Here is a 13,821-nt window from a genome sequence, read left to right as displayed (position 1 = left end):
CGTGTAACCATGCATGAGTTGTGTATAATGCTGTACAGTGTACAGATTTTAGGCTTTCTTTCTTGTCTTTACCTTACGCTGAATTTCTGCTTCCAGTATTATGTTTTACTCTTTTCCCCTATGCACTTTTGAATAAAAAAATAGTTTTCCCATCTGCTTTATGATCACAAATGCTAACCAGTGCTTAAAACACATTTATTTGTCCTCTGTGTCTTCTCCCTACATGTGCATCTAGCTTATGTTGTCACAAAGCATTCATGTGTAAGGCAAGAACTGTTCTGAACAGGTGCACTGTTTTTGAAATTAGTTTCAGTTAGAATATTTACTAAAAGTCTGAGGATGTGGTCATTTGCTATTGCAAACATCAGGGTGTATTTTCAAGCTGGTATTGTAACATTAGTTCCCAAGTTACTTCTTAATGTAGTTTTTATTTGCATTGTTAATTGAGATGTATTGCTGCCACACCTTCCATGACAAGTTAAGAGGTACCACTTACCTTAGACAGAGGGGTATAAAGTTTATCACATCAGTATTTATTTTTATCTGCGGAGGAATTATAAATGTCTTATTTTTTAATGAGCCTGAGAGTAAGACTAAATGTTGCTAAAATATTGATATCATGTCCACAAACTTCCCAAAGTCAGTATATTTCGTATGTCTGCTGAAGGTTCCCATATAGTAGTTGCCAAAATCGGAGTAAGACAGTGCAGTCTTAACTTGGCCATCTTAGGAGTGTGGGCTGATGACTTGTACCTAAGTGGCATGCTTGTCCTTGTCATGTGCTGTTTAATGTCATGACAGTGCTGCCAGTCTGTCCACACCATTCAGTATCAGCACACTGTTTCTGTCTCTGAACTGTCTGTACTGTACCATGTTATAAGAAGCAGCCTTTCTTAATTCTGGACAATGTCCTTATTTTGCAGTTCCTTTTCTTTTACTCACCCTGCCTTGATTGATAATATATCAACAATCTTCGGTGGCGTAATAGTGCATGCCTACATGGATAAGGGCCTAGCTAATTCCGTAGGTGTAACTGTAGTCGAGCTCAGCTCTCTAGCTATAAATCACTCTGTCTCCATGTTAGAATGCTAAAGAAAGTAAGGAAAACAAACTTCAAAGACATTTTTTAAGTATCGGCCTTGTGTGCTTCTGCTGGAAAATTTCACTCAGAGTTGTCCTTTCTCTGCTTTTGTGTCTTCTCCCTCACAGTCTGATATGCTTGTGTTTCTCCCAGCTATCCTGACTAATTCCAGTCTCTAACACTCTAACTTATTTATTCTTCCTGTCTACCACTGTACACCTATACATGCATCTACAATTTTCTAGCACTGTAGAGTTATTTTCTGAAATTTCTATTTTTTTACCTTTCTGTTTTGTTTAGATGATGTTTGTGTACTAATAGATACTTTGGATGATACTGGTGTACCCTGGACATCACTGAGTACTCTCCAAGATACCTCTCCCATGCTGGGTATGGATCTGTTTCTTCATCTTTCTAGATGAAACTTCTCCTGAATTAGAGACAGCTCCTAATTTGACTAAGCTCTTTTAGGTTCATACGTGTTTACTAGGCTAACAACCACAGGGTCCTTTTTATGCCTAGCCATGCATCCCAAATGTCTGACAAGTTCTGGTACCATTGATAAGTGTAAGCAGAAGCTTGGGAGATGAAACATTTACAAGCAGGGGCCTGGGAGATGAACCATTTACAAGCTACCTGTGTTCATTAGAAACACAGGTGCCAAGTCAGGGATGAATTTCCTGTTCCCCATCCAGTTGTCCAAGTTACACTTGAACTGGGTTAGAGAGGAACTTTGTCTCACATGGATAGGGAGCCTGTTCCAGAGATGGGGTAGTCTCTGGGATATGTACATGTCTCTCCAGCAGGTTCTATTTATATCACAGGCAAGGTTTAAGTCTTTAAAATAGGTAATTCTGATGCTGTCGTGTGAATATGCAGGAGGGCCATCAGAGTGGGGTCTGACAATGTCTTGAATGCCAGGCATGGAACTCCCTTCAACAGCCTGTAGGAGACAGAATACAGGGATAGGGCCTTGAGGAGGTCTGCATAGGACATTTTATTTATACCCTGTATTCTTTCAGTGAAGAGCCTCTGTGGATGTTTCATTTGTTGGATATGCCTGGTTAGGTACATACCAAAGGTGGCATTGTACTCAATGATAGGTCTGATGAATGCCAAATACAGTCGAACAATGACTTCTTTGGACCTAGATGCTATACCTTGTTTATAAGTTGCACAACATATAATGATTTCCTCTCTACTCTAGACATGTTCATAGGTTCATAGGTTCATAGGTTCATACTAGGCTATCTGCCCGAGGGCATTTACAAGCCTAGCCCATCGTTTTGTGGCTTACGCCACCCCTTTAGTATGGGGAACTATACCCATTATTTTGCTGTGCCTCTGTCGAGCAGTGACACTGAGGTAATCCCTGGGGTATATCTGCGATCTCCCATCCATTGGTCAAGATTTCTCTTGAACAAGGCCAGCGAGGTGCTCTGCCTCACATGTACCGATTTTGTTCCACAGCATAGGAGTCTTTGGGTGATGAATCTATCCTCCAGCACGCCCTATTAATAGCCGTGTCAAGGTTTAAGTCTCCGCCCTTGTGGCTCTGATGGATCTAGATTTTTGAGGTGAAGCATATTCATCAAATCTGGGTTTGACATGGCCTTGTATGTTAGGCAAAGGTCACCTCTGAGCAAACTGAATAGAGCTGGAGTTCTTTCAGTCGGGCAGCATAGGACAGATTTTTGAGACCCTTTATCCTTTTGGTGAGGAACTTTGTGGCCTCTCCAGCTGCTGCAAGTGTCGGGTCAGATACATTCCAAATGGGGCATTGTACTCAATCATTGGTCTGATGAGTGATGAGTAAAGGGAGACTATGACCTCCCTTGATCTAGATGAGAATCCCTTCATGATAAGGTGGGCAATGTAGAAGGTCTTCCTAACTACTTTAGCTACATGGGTGTCGAATGACAGACTACTATCAACCTGGGTCCCCAGGTCCCTGATAACTTCTTCTGTGCTCAGTGGATTGCCACCTATTTGGTAGCTAGGGTTAACCTTGTTTTTCCCGAAGGGTATGACTATGCATTTTTTGGCATTTAACTTTAGGCCGTGGCTCTGGCACCAGTTATCCATTTCTGTGAGACCCTTCTGAAGGATATCTGATGATTAAAGGCTAGATTACTGTCTATGTGTGTCCCTAAGTCCCTGACTACTGGGTCAACTCTAAAGTGTGTGTTGTCAATATGATAGTTACCAGTGGTGGATGACTTCCCGAAGGATACTTTTATGCATTTCTTGGCATGTAATTTTAGTCCATGGCTCTGTCACCAATTGTTTGTCTGTGTCAGCCCTTCCTGAAGAACATTTTTGTCTGAGTGGGATTCAATGACAACTCCTAATTTGCAATCATCTGCAAATTGTCAACCAGAGACCACTGACATTGGTCTTTACTTCAGAGAAGTAAATGCCAAAAAGAAGAAGTCCAGGGACCAATCCCTGAGGGATTCCACTTCTGACTGGCCTCTTTGTAGAGGTGGACTCTCCAGTTATAACTTCCTGGGTCCTGTCTGTGTGCCAGTTAGCTTTCCTTCAGATGACACACAGGTCTTTGCCTAATCTCTTGAGTTTGTCAACAATGCCCAAGTGGGGTGTTGTGTCAAATGTCTTGGTTAGGTCAAGGTAGGCAGTGTGAACCATATTGCCCTCATCCATTGCTTTGGTGGCCTTCTCAAAGAAGTCCACCAGGTTGAGTGGACATGTGCTGCCCTTGATGAAACCAAACTGGATTGGGTCCAGTGTCTGGAGGTTTACTATATCATTATTGATCATTTCCATGATAATTCATTCCATGGCTTTGCATACAAGACTAGTGAGACTTATGGATCTGTACTTTCCAGGGTTTGTAGATGGCCCATTTTTGTGCAGAGGGATGACTCTTGCTGTTCTCCATTCATGAGGCACTGAGCTTGTTTGGAGGCTACAGTTAAATAGTAATTCCAGAGGGCCTGATAGGTCATGTTTCACTGTATTTAGAAGGATGCGGGGATATTGTCTGGGCCCATTGATGCAGTGTTCTTGGCCTTAAAGAGAGCATTAAGGACCTGTTCCTTAGTGATAGCAAGAGGAGTTATCCTCAATGGTATTTCCTGAGGGAAGGTTGAGCTGGAGAGAGAGAGGTAAAGTTGGAGCTGAGTTTGTCAGCCAGTAGGTTTGCTATATCTTCTGGCTCGGTATAGGTGGGTGCATTTACAATGAGCTCTGTACACAATTGTGTATTGCCTTTGAGGTTGTGGACATAGCTAAAGAATGCCTTGCGTGTGACCTTGGCTTGGGAGGTCAAACTTACCTCAGATTTGGCTTTAGTAAACTTTTTTTGTCCTCTGAGCTGTTTGTTTAGTTTGAGAGTGCTTTTATCCTGCTGGGTGCTGCACCTCCTAATTTTTGCCATGATTTTCTTCCTTCTGTTATACAGTCGATTGATTTTGTGATTCCCCCAGGGTGGCTTGTTTTTTGAGTTAGTTCTGTACTTCTTTCTGGTGGGTACAGCTGCCTCTAAGCAGCTATTAACATGCTTGTATAGGGTTTCTGTGAACAGTCCTGCATAGTCAGCAGTGTTGTGAGGGTTTATGGGGGCTTGAAATTTTGCCAGGTTATCACTTAATAGCAGAAAGTTAGCCTTAGAGTAGTTCCTGAATATTCCAGTATTAACTGGGGGTCTAGGTTTTATTTTTACTTCAAAGGAGACCATTTTGTGGTCTGACCTTACCAAGGAAGACATTACACTAGGGGATGTGCAATACTCTCCAAATAATGTTCCTCTGTATTTAATTTATTTGTTGATTGATTGATTACTGGATTTCCCTTGTGTGTGCATCATTCAGTGCTGCTCAGAGACTGAGCAGATTGTCTTCCTTGTACATTGGTGACTGCCAAGGATGATACAATCTATCAGCAGCCTCCCTCAGATATCTCCCTGCTCTCATATCATTTCCTCCCAAGATCCTATAAAGCATCCCGTACTTTTCTACTCAGCACCCTATCAGTAGTGCAAGACCTGATAATCCAAGTTCCAGCACATTAAGAAGTAAAACTCAATTCCGGAAGAATGACAACAAATTCACAAACTAATATACTTATCAAGCATGTTTGTGGGGGAGGCTTCACCTCCATGCAACCTCCGAACTATGGTCTATGCCCCACAGCCATGTAGCTCACATATACTAACTCCAAGATCACTGTACTTCCCAGAGGGGAGAATATTCTGTGGTATCACAATGTTGGAGTTAGTGTGTGTGTCCCTCACTCACATTATAGCTCTTTTCCAGGGATCATAGCTACAATCTTTGCACAGTCAACAGGCATGCTTTGTTTTATAGTCTGTAGTCCCTTCTTCTCTTCTAAGCCTAATTTTCTTTTACTAATTTAGTTACTGTTAAGAACCATGAAGTTGATGGGTCTTTTCATCTCCATACTTATATGTCCAATATTCCTATAACTTGAAAAGCTATTGTTATTTCCCATATTCCTTTATAACTTGTGCCTGTCTTGGGAAATTATGCCTGTCCAGGCATAAACATGCCATATCCATGCTTAAATAAATTCATTTCATAAGGTTATATCCTAAATCCCATTGTAACTACTGTCTTATACTTGCTTGTGTCCTGGTGTCTGTCCAGACATAAACATGTCATATCCATGCGTAATTACAAAACTGTTGGTCAGTAGAGTCAGTACAGCCACTTCTGCATGGAAAGCATACACAGTGTCAAGGTTAGGTAAGATTAATTTTTTTGCATACCCATCCATTCCACTTGTATTTTCTCTTCCATGAAAGGATAACCACCTTCTGAAACTAATACGTGTTCTTCAAATGCTTTCTCTGACTGGTCTTTTCTGTTGTCAAGAATTACCCAGGTTTATAGTGTCTGTCACAAAATACTCTGCTAAAATGTTGTCTGGGTAAACCCTAGAGCATTAACAGTACACTGAAGTATCCATACTAGCATTTGTAGGTTCAGAAACATGTTTTCTGATCTTCAGACAGATTACCTGTATAAATCAGACAGTTCTTTACTCTCTCTTGAGATCTGAGTAAAACCCCCCTGTAAGAAGTAGTGGGATCATTGTCATGAGTTATACTTTCTATGTAATGAGCCAGACTAATTCATGTAAAAAGGAGTTAAAAAAAAATCATGGGGAGTTGCCATCTGTCGAAGTGCAGACCTGAAGTATTTTCTTAACAAAAGACAACTTTAGGTATCAGAATTCTGCTAAGCATCTGTCAACTTGCTAAAAACAAGCATCTTATTACCAGCCAATTCCGCGGTAGTGGTGCAGCAGTAGCGTTATCGCCTCACAGTAAGACGCTGTCTAGTTCGATTCTCAGCTAGAGCGTCTTCTGCGTGGAGACATGCGTGAATGGGCGTACCTTCGCTAAAGGTTGTGCGTTAGGGCTGGTAACTCGGCACGTAAAAATCAACTACCAATCATTAGCGGACCCGAGTTCTGCTGTGGCGACCCCTAACCGGGAAAAGCCGAAAGACACAACAACAACCAGCCAGATAGTGCTTACTAAGTTGTTGAAACATTTTTTGAATTGGTATCAAAATCAGTCCCTACATTACATGACACATAGTTAGCAGCTTTTGTATTAACTGGCCTAAAACTATTAATTTCCCTGACAATCGACATCATCCCCCACTATGGGGATGGGGAGGAACTGGCCACATTGCCTACAGTAACTGATCCTGTAACTTGTTGTAGGTACCTGTGTACTAACTAGTTCTCATCATAAAATGCAGATGATAGGTATTTTATGAGATACACTCAGTGATCATTCCCTTATCTTTGCCATTTGCCATTTCTGATTTAAGGATTGTAATGTCACACAGGGGGAACACCTGTCACCTATCTTAGCCAGTGAAGGAAAACATTTATATGTGCTTACAAAGGGACTCTTTCTAACTTCAGAGCATTATGAAGTGCCACCTGATTGAACATGGGCACTGAAAATAAACAAATGTTTGATTACCTCTGCAAACAAAAGGCTGATCAAATTGCAGTAGAGTTCAGAGAATTCTTTGGCTGTATTCAGTCTTCTGAAACATGTCGGCTGTCAAAAATACAGCACTTTTCAATATGTCCAAATGTACAGCTCCATCACACTTGCATCCCATCTTCCTTTAAAAAATCTGCCAATAGAAGTCTCCTAGAAAGCTTCATGAAAGGGGACAAAGTAGGCTTTACGTGGTCAGATACTTATCCCCAACATTTGTCTTTTTTGTATCTAGTTGTAGTTAATGCAGTTGCCGTCTATCGGCACTTATGAGCAGCTAGCTTGACGGCAGAGACTACATTATTACAGCTTTGTTTTAATGTGGTAGATGGATTATACTGCTTGCCTTACCTCTTATTAGTATATTATTGCCTCCTTCTTTTACACTTCGACAGGCAATACACTAATGTTGCATATTTTCTGGGTTCCCTACTGTATGTTGCAAATGTTTAAGATGGTGTTTTGGTGATAACTGTTTTCTTTTTTGATTCCAAATACACATGTAACCACCCTTTTCTCTCCCTTTTCCTCCAGCTTTCTCCTTCTATACTGAGCCATGGGTACAGCTACTGCCCTTCTAAGACCTCCCTACCTGCATGCTCCCTGATCTTGAAAGACAATTGCAAGAAACAAAGCATGTCCCTGCCCTGTACTGTTGTATATCGCACAGTGTCTTGTAACTAAATCCGGCTCTATTGTGGTGTACACACTACGCTAGGACCATACAGAAGGTACCCCTCACCTATCTTATTATCCTTTCCCTCCCCCATAGAACTTGTGTTTTATGATCAATGTAACTGTTCCTAGATTGTAGTGCCCTACTCCTACAGTCTTTTACCATTCTACCCTGCAGTTATCCTTCAAACATTGGTTCAAAAGAATAAGCAAAGAAAATAAATAGTAATTGTACTGTAAGTTATACTGAACTGGATTAAGTCTTGGCTTTTCTAATTGGCTCTTGCACGCAGTCTTGGCCAGGTTCTGCCCGCTCCATCACACTTACATCCCATCTTCCTTTGCAAAACTTAGACGTCTCCTAGAAAACTTCATGAAAGGGGACAAGTAGGTTTTACATGGTCAGATACTTATCCCCAACATTTGTCTTTTTTGTACCTAGTTGTAGTTAACGCTCGGGCTCACTTCGCTCACCTACACTCTTTCCCACCCACCCACCCCTGCATCAGTTACATGTATTCCATTAGCTCCACCTCCCACTTACTCTTACCCAGTAGCTACTCACTACCACCCCTTTCGCCTTAACTAGTAATTTACAGTCTAAACAACCTTATCTACCATACCTTCTTCAATACAAAATGCTACAGCTAAAATGTAGCTATATTCTACTCTCACTTAACTTTTGTTGGCTAATACTATTAACATATACCACCTCCTACAATACCACACCAATCTATCTATATCCAAATACTGCCACATCCCCAGCCCAGAAAGGCAAACACCCACACAGCTTCTCAAACATATCTGCCAGCTTCATTAGCACCTATACCTAATACTTTCTAAAATGACAAATACTCAACCACTCATTAAGATCTGTCCCCAAACTAAGTTCAAATCTTCTAAAAACTCCATTAAAAAACCACCACCAAAACTCTCCTTACCCCAATAACCTAAATCAATGCGGCGACAACCACCCCAACCCTGGACTCCCACAAAACCACACTCCACTCCAGACAACAGCCCCCAAACAGATGATGCTAGTCACCTTAAACATATGCAGTTTATGCGACAAATTAACATAATTTCAGGCATGGCTAACACAGTACTCCTCAGACTTAGTCACAGTTACTAAAACCTGGCTAAAGCCACATATCAAAGACACAGACCTCCTCCCACCTGGCTATAACATAGTAAGAAAGGACAGAACCAAGAAAAAAAAGCAGGTGGTATTGCCATACTCTATCCCAACAAATATACTATACTTCCATATCCCAAAGATATTCCCACCTTTGGTAATGCAGAAATTATCATTGCATTACTAAAACTCAATAGCCATAAAAAATGTTATCATAACAGTCAATATTCCCCCAGGCCAAAATATCCCAGTACTGGAAAACGTTCTCTCTTGGGTATCCAAAAATATCTCCAGTGAAACGTTCATCATGGGAGATGTCAATATCAATTGGCTAAACCTTTCCACAGACTCACCAGCAAGTAGTATCTAACTTCATGGTTTTACACAGTTAATCACATTACCTACTAGAATACGTAACAGTAACCTAACCTCAGGCCTTGACTGGATCCTGGTCTCTGACCTTCTCAAATACTGTAACTCCAACACCCTATTTAATTCATTCAGTGACCATCTCTCTGCTTATACCCATAGAACCACCTCCCAAAAACTGAAAACCCACACTTAAAGACATCCAGAAACCTAACAAAGTTCAGTCAGGAACTATTTAACAGCATACTAAAATCTATCAACTGGACCCCATTAAAAACTTTACCTTTAGATGAGGATGTCAACCATTTCAACAAAACTTTCCTATATACCATTAATGACTTAGTCCCTCTCAGAACTAAAAAACAAAATCTAATCATGCACCTTGGTTAACCAAATCAACCAAACAAATATTACTAACTAGAGACAGAGCCTGGAAAGATTGGCAAAAAAATAAAACAGATACAAACTGGCAAAAATACAGGCAACTAAGTAATACAGCAAAAAAAATATATATATATATATATATATATATATATATAATGCTGATAAGAAAAACTGCTTTTCTCAGCAACTAACCAGCCATAAGAACAACCCTAAAAACATTATGGAAAAACTACTAAAACAATACTCACCTTGGATCCACATAAAACCCTACCCCAAATGCAAATAAGACACCATCCGAAATAGCTAACATGTTCGATTCCAACTTCAGAGATAGCTTCACTTCACTAATCACAAGCCTTAAGCAGTCTACAACTCCCAACAATCTCAAAACCTCACCTACCCCCAACCAATACCCAACAATTCCTCTTCTCTCTTTTCAACGTGTTCCCACTTCACTAATTCAGAAACTTCTCCTCAAACTTAAACCATGCTCATGTTCCTCAGACAACCTTCCACCAGAATACTTACAACTTGCTGCAGACTCCATCGCCATTCCAACTGGCATCCTTATTAACCGATCCATCTCTGAATCCTGTGTCCCAACCCTCTGGAAAAAAATCTGTCATGACCCCTTTACACAAAGGAGGGAAATCAACCGAATTTGCAAACTACAGACCCATCTCCATCCTCTCACCACTTTCCAAACTACTTGAAAAATGTATACATATTGAATTACTTAACCACCTCACCCATTATAATATACTTATACCCACTCAGCATGGCTTCAGGTCATCCCACAGTACCACAACAGCTCTTATGTCTTTCACAGACCTAGTTAATAAGTCTAGGGATTCCAACCTACGTACATCCATTATACTGTTAGACCTGTCAAAGGTCTTTGACACAGTCTCACACAAAAAACTTCTCCAGCAGCTGACACCATTAGGTTGCTTACCAACCTACACACAGTGATTTAGGAGTTACTTAACCAGTAGACAACAGTGTGTGAAATAGCAAAGCTGCCTATCAGAATACCAAACCAACAAAACAAGAGTTCCACAGGGGTTCTTCCTAGGACCCCTCCTCTTTAATATATTCATTAATAACCTTCACACAACCTGTCATCATAGCACTTTAATTCAATATGCTGATGAGTCAGCTATCATCACCTCCTCTGACAATATCCCTGATCTACTGAAAAAAACACAGAGCACATTTATCTCCATAGAGCCATGGCTAAACAAAGCACAACTACTGCTTAACCCTAACAAAACCAAACTGTTACTTTTTTCTCCCAAAAAAAACTCATCAAAATTCAAAATATACTCCCATAACAATACCGAGACTGAAATTGTTACTAATGCCAAATTATTAGGAGTCACCATAGACAACAAGCTCTCATATGAACAACACATTCTTAATGCCATAAAAAAAAACACACTTCAAACTAGGAACTCTCTACAGACAAAAAACTTCCTGGACCCAAGCTCTAAAAACACTCCCGCAAATACCTGTCTTCTCTCCTCCCTTCTCTACGGCGCTCCCTTATTCACTAACCTGCATGTCTCTTTCAAAACTAAACTTCAGTCTTGTTACTATAACATTGCAAAATTCGCAACAAATTCATCCTACCTTACCCATCACTGCAATGCTCTCAAGAAACTAAACTGGCTGAAATTCCCTGGTGCTGCGGTAGCGTTGTTGCCTCACAGTAAGACGCTGACCGGTTCGAGACTCAGCTAGAGCGCCTTCTACGTGGAGACATGCGTGAATGGACGTACCTTCGTTGAAGGTTGTACATTAGGGCTGGCAACTCAGAACGTAAAAATCAACTGCCAGTCATTAGCGGACCGGAGTTCCACTGCGGCGACCCCTAACCGGGAAAAGCCAAAAGACACAACATCTCAGCTACCTACAGCACAAACAATAATTTATAAGCCTGATAGCTGCCCAGTCATAAAAGGCATCCTCCACATCTACTGTTCTACTAAAAATCTCTGCTCAAATAATAAGAAACTTATAGATGTATACAAACCTAAAAAAAGAGCTGATAAGTGTCTTTATTCTTATGCCATAGCTAAACTCTGGAACAACCTCCCAAATAACAATACCAGACTTGAACAGCCCAAAATTTTCAAGCTCGCTCTAAAGAATTACCTCTAAAACTCTTGGACCTGTCCTTGCCAAACTTAACACTCACCTCTTCACCACCTCCCCCTGCCACTTCATAGTTATCTTTCCTTAAACATCCCACCAACCTTCTGACTTCAATAAACACTACATACTAACACATATATACCCTTCCTCCTATCTGTTGCACTCCACTCAAACCTATCCATTTCTTCTAATATTATTCCTATAAAGTATTAATCCATTTCCCCACAAATCCCTACCAGGCATTCTGCTTTTTATTATTTCCTTGTGTAATGTATACTTGTAAGATGTATACCCTTTAAACTGATGCATTGAAATGTATTCTCTAAACTATCTGACTGCATCTTGAAACAATGTTAGGATCCTTTGCTTGTATCTAATGTATTGTATCATTATACTGTATTATCTGTTAATGATTGTACTGGAGCTTTTCTCCCTGGGCCTCCACTGAAAATGGGTCCCTGACCCAGTCGGACTTTCCTGGTTACCAAATATCAATAAAAAGTTCAGTCATTAAAAGCAGTCTCCATACTCATAAACGGAAATGTCTGCCCAGACAGTATTGGGCCCAAGACTGAAACTCTTAGTGTTATCAATAACTACAGACCTTGAAACCTTAAAAAAAATTGGCTACACTGTAGTACAATACGTCTTTCTTAACTGTTTGCAACAGGACTGCTTATATCCCTGTTCCTAGATAGGAGTCCACAACTAGGTATAGTGGGAGCACTTTGTTATGACTTTCTAATGGAGTCATACATATCGCATACAGAGACTTTAATGTATCAGCCTTATTTCTTGACTCAGCAAAGTCCTTCAACACACTAAACAGTAATAAACTCCTTTTAAGGTTACTGAGGCTTTTGGCTCACTTTTCACTCTCCCCTGTTTAGAAGTTAGGGCTGATGCATAATTCTGAGAATACAGTTGTAAAAGGCTGTTTCTTTTCTCAAATAACTGGGGCCTTTGTTGTTTCACATCTTCTTTGTATGTATGTATGTATGTATGTATGTATGGATGGTATGCATGTATGTCAGGCTAGCTGTAAAATAGATACGTTATGTTAATTTATGTCCTGCTCTGTATACTGTTATACTAGATTTACTGACATTAAATGAGAGGTCATTGTTGTTATACTAGGTGTCTATTTGTGGACCATCTTGAAGAACTTTTATTAAAATAATTGCATTCCCAAGTTTGCAAACATCAGTATATGTGATTATTCAAAACACATTTACCACTTGTATAACTGAGAAGAATATTCCAAAAGGAAGTGGCCTCCATTCAAAGCTCCGTAGTACACCACTGGTAAACTCTCATCACAATAGACAGGTAATCCCACACCGTGATGTGTATCTTGCTGCTTAACTAGTATTTTATGATTATAATTATACATGAAGTGACATTTAATGCTTGTAATTTGTCAATCATTCCCTGATGTGGAGTAATGTTGAATGCTTTGTCAAAGTTAAGGTAAAAAGCATGCAGTAGCATTCTCTCATTAAGTGTTGTTAATCTCTTCAAAGAATGCATCAAGATTCAAAAAGCAGTGTTTCTCCATAACCAGTCTATAGTGTTACATACCTCACAAAAACAGGCCCCCTGTGTCATCCTGGATAAGCTGCATTATGACTCCCTGTCTGTGATTTTACTGTCTAAAAGTGCTAGGGTCTAAAGTGACCACCTCCTTTTTAAACTAGTACCACAGCAGTCTGTCACCCTAGGTTAGCTCTTAAGGAGATAATTTGCTATATAAAAGTAGTAACCTGTTCAACACGTCTGATTTTGATTTACTGAATTCAACCCCTATCAAGTCTTCTCTTAAAAGGGGCTGTGCCCAGCAGGGATAACCTGGACAAAAATGTTCTGAATGGCGGACATGTAATAACCTATAATTACCACTTCATGGATAGTTGCCCTTAGGTAGCCCAAGGTTGTCATGCTTTAGAAATGCTAAAGGCATTGATTGCACATCACATAGTAACTGGGGGGCAGTGGATATTTTTTGTTTGTGTG

The 13,821-nt window shown here is 40.3% G+C and overlaps 1 protein-coding gene across 2 annotated transcripts in view; it reads left to right on the top strand.

The window, feature by feature from the left end:
- Positions 1 to 13,821, top strand: part of CTBP1 (C-terminal binding protein 1) — a 1,058,813-nt gene that overhangs the window by 845,949 nt on the left and 199,043 nt on the right. The window lies entirely within an intron of this gene.

Source organism: Protopterus annectens, chromosome 2.part1 (genome assembly GCF_019279795.1).
Source record: "Protopterus annectens isolate FY-2018-M chromosome 2.part1, PAN1.0, whole genome shotgun sequence".
Classification (NCBI taxonomy): domain Eukaryota; kingdom Metazoa; phylum Chordata; order Ceratodontiformes; family Protopteridae; genus Protopterus; species Protopterus annectens.
This window is presented reverse-complemented; position numbering and strand designations above follow the sequence as displayed.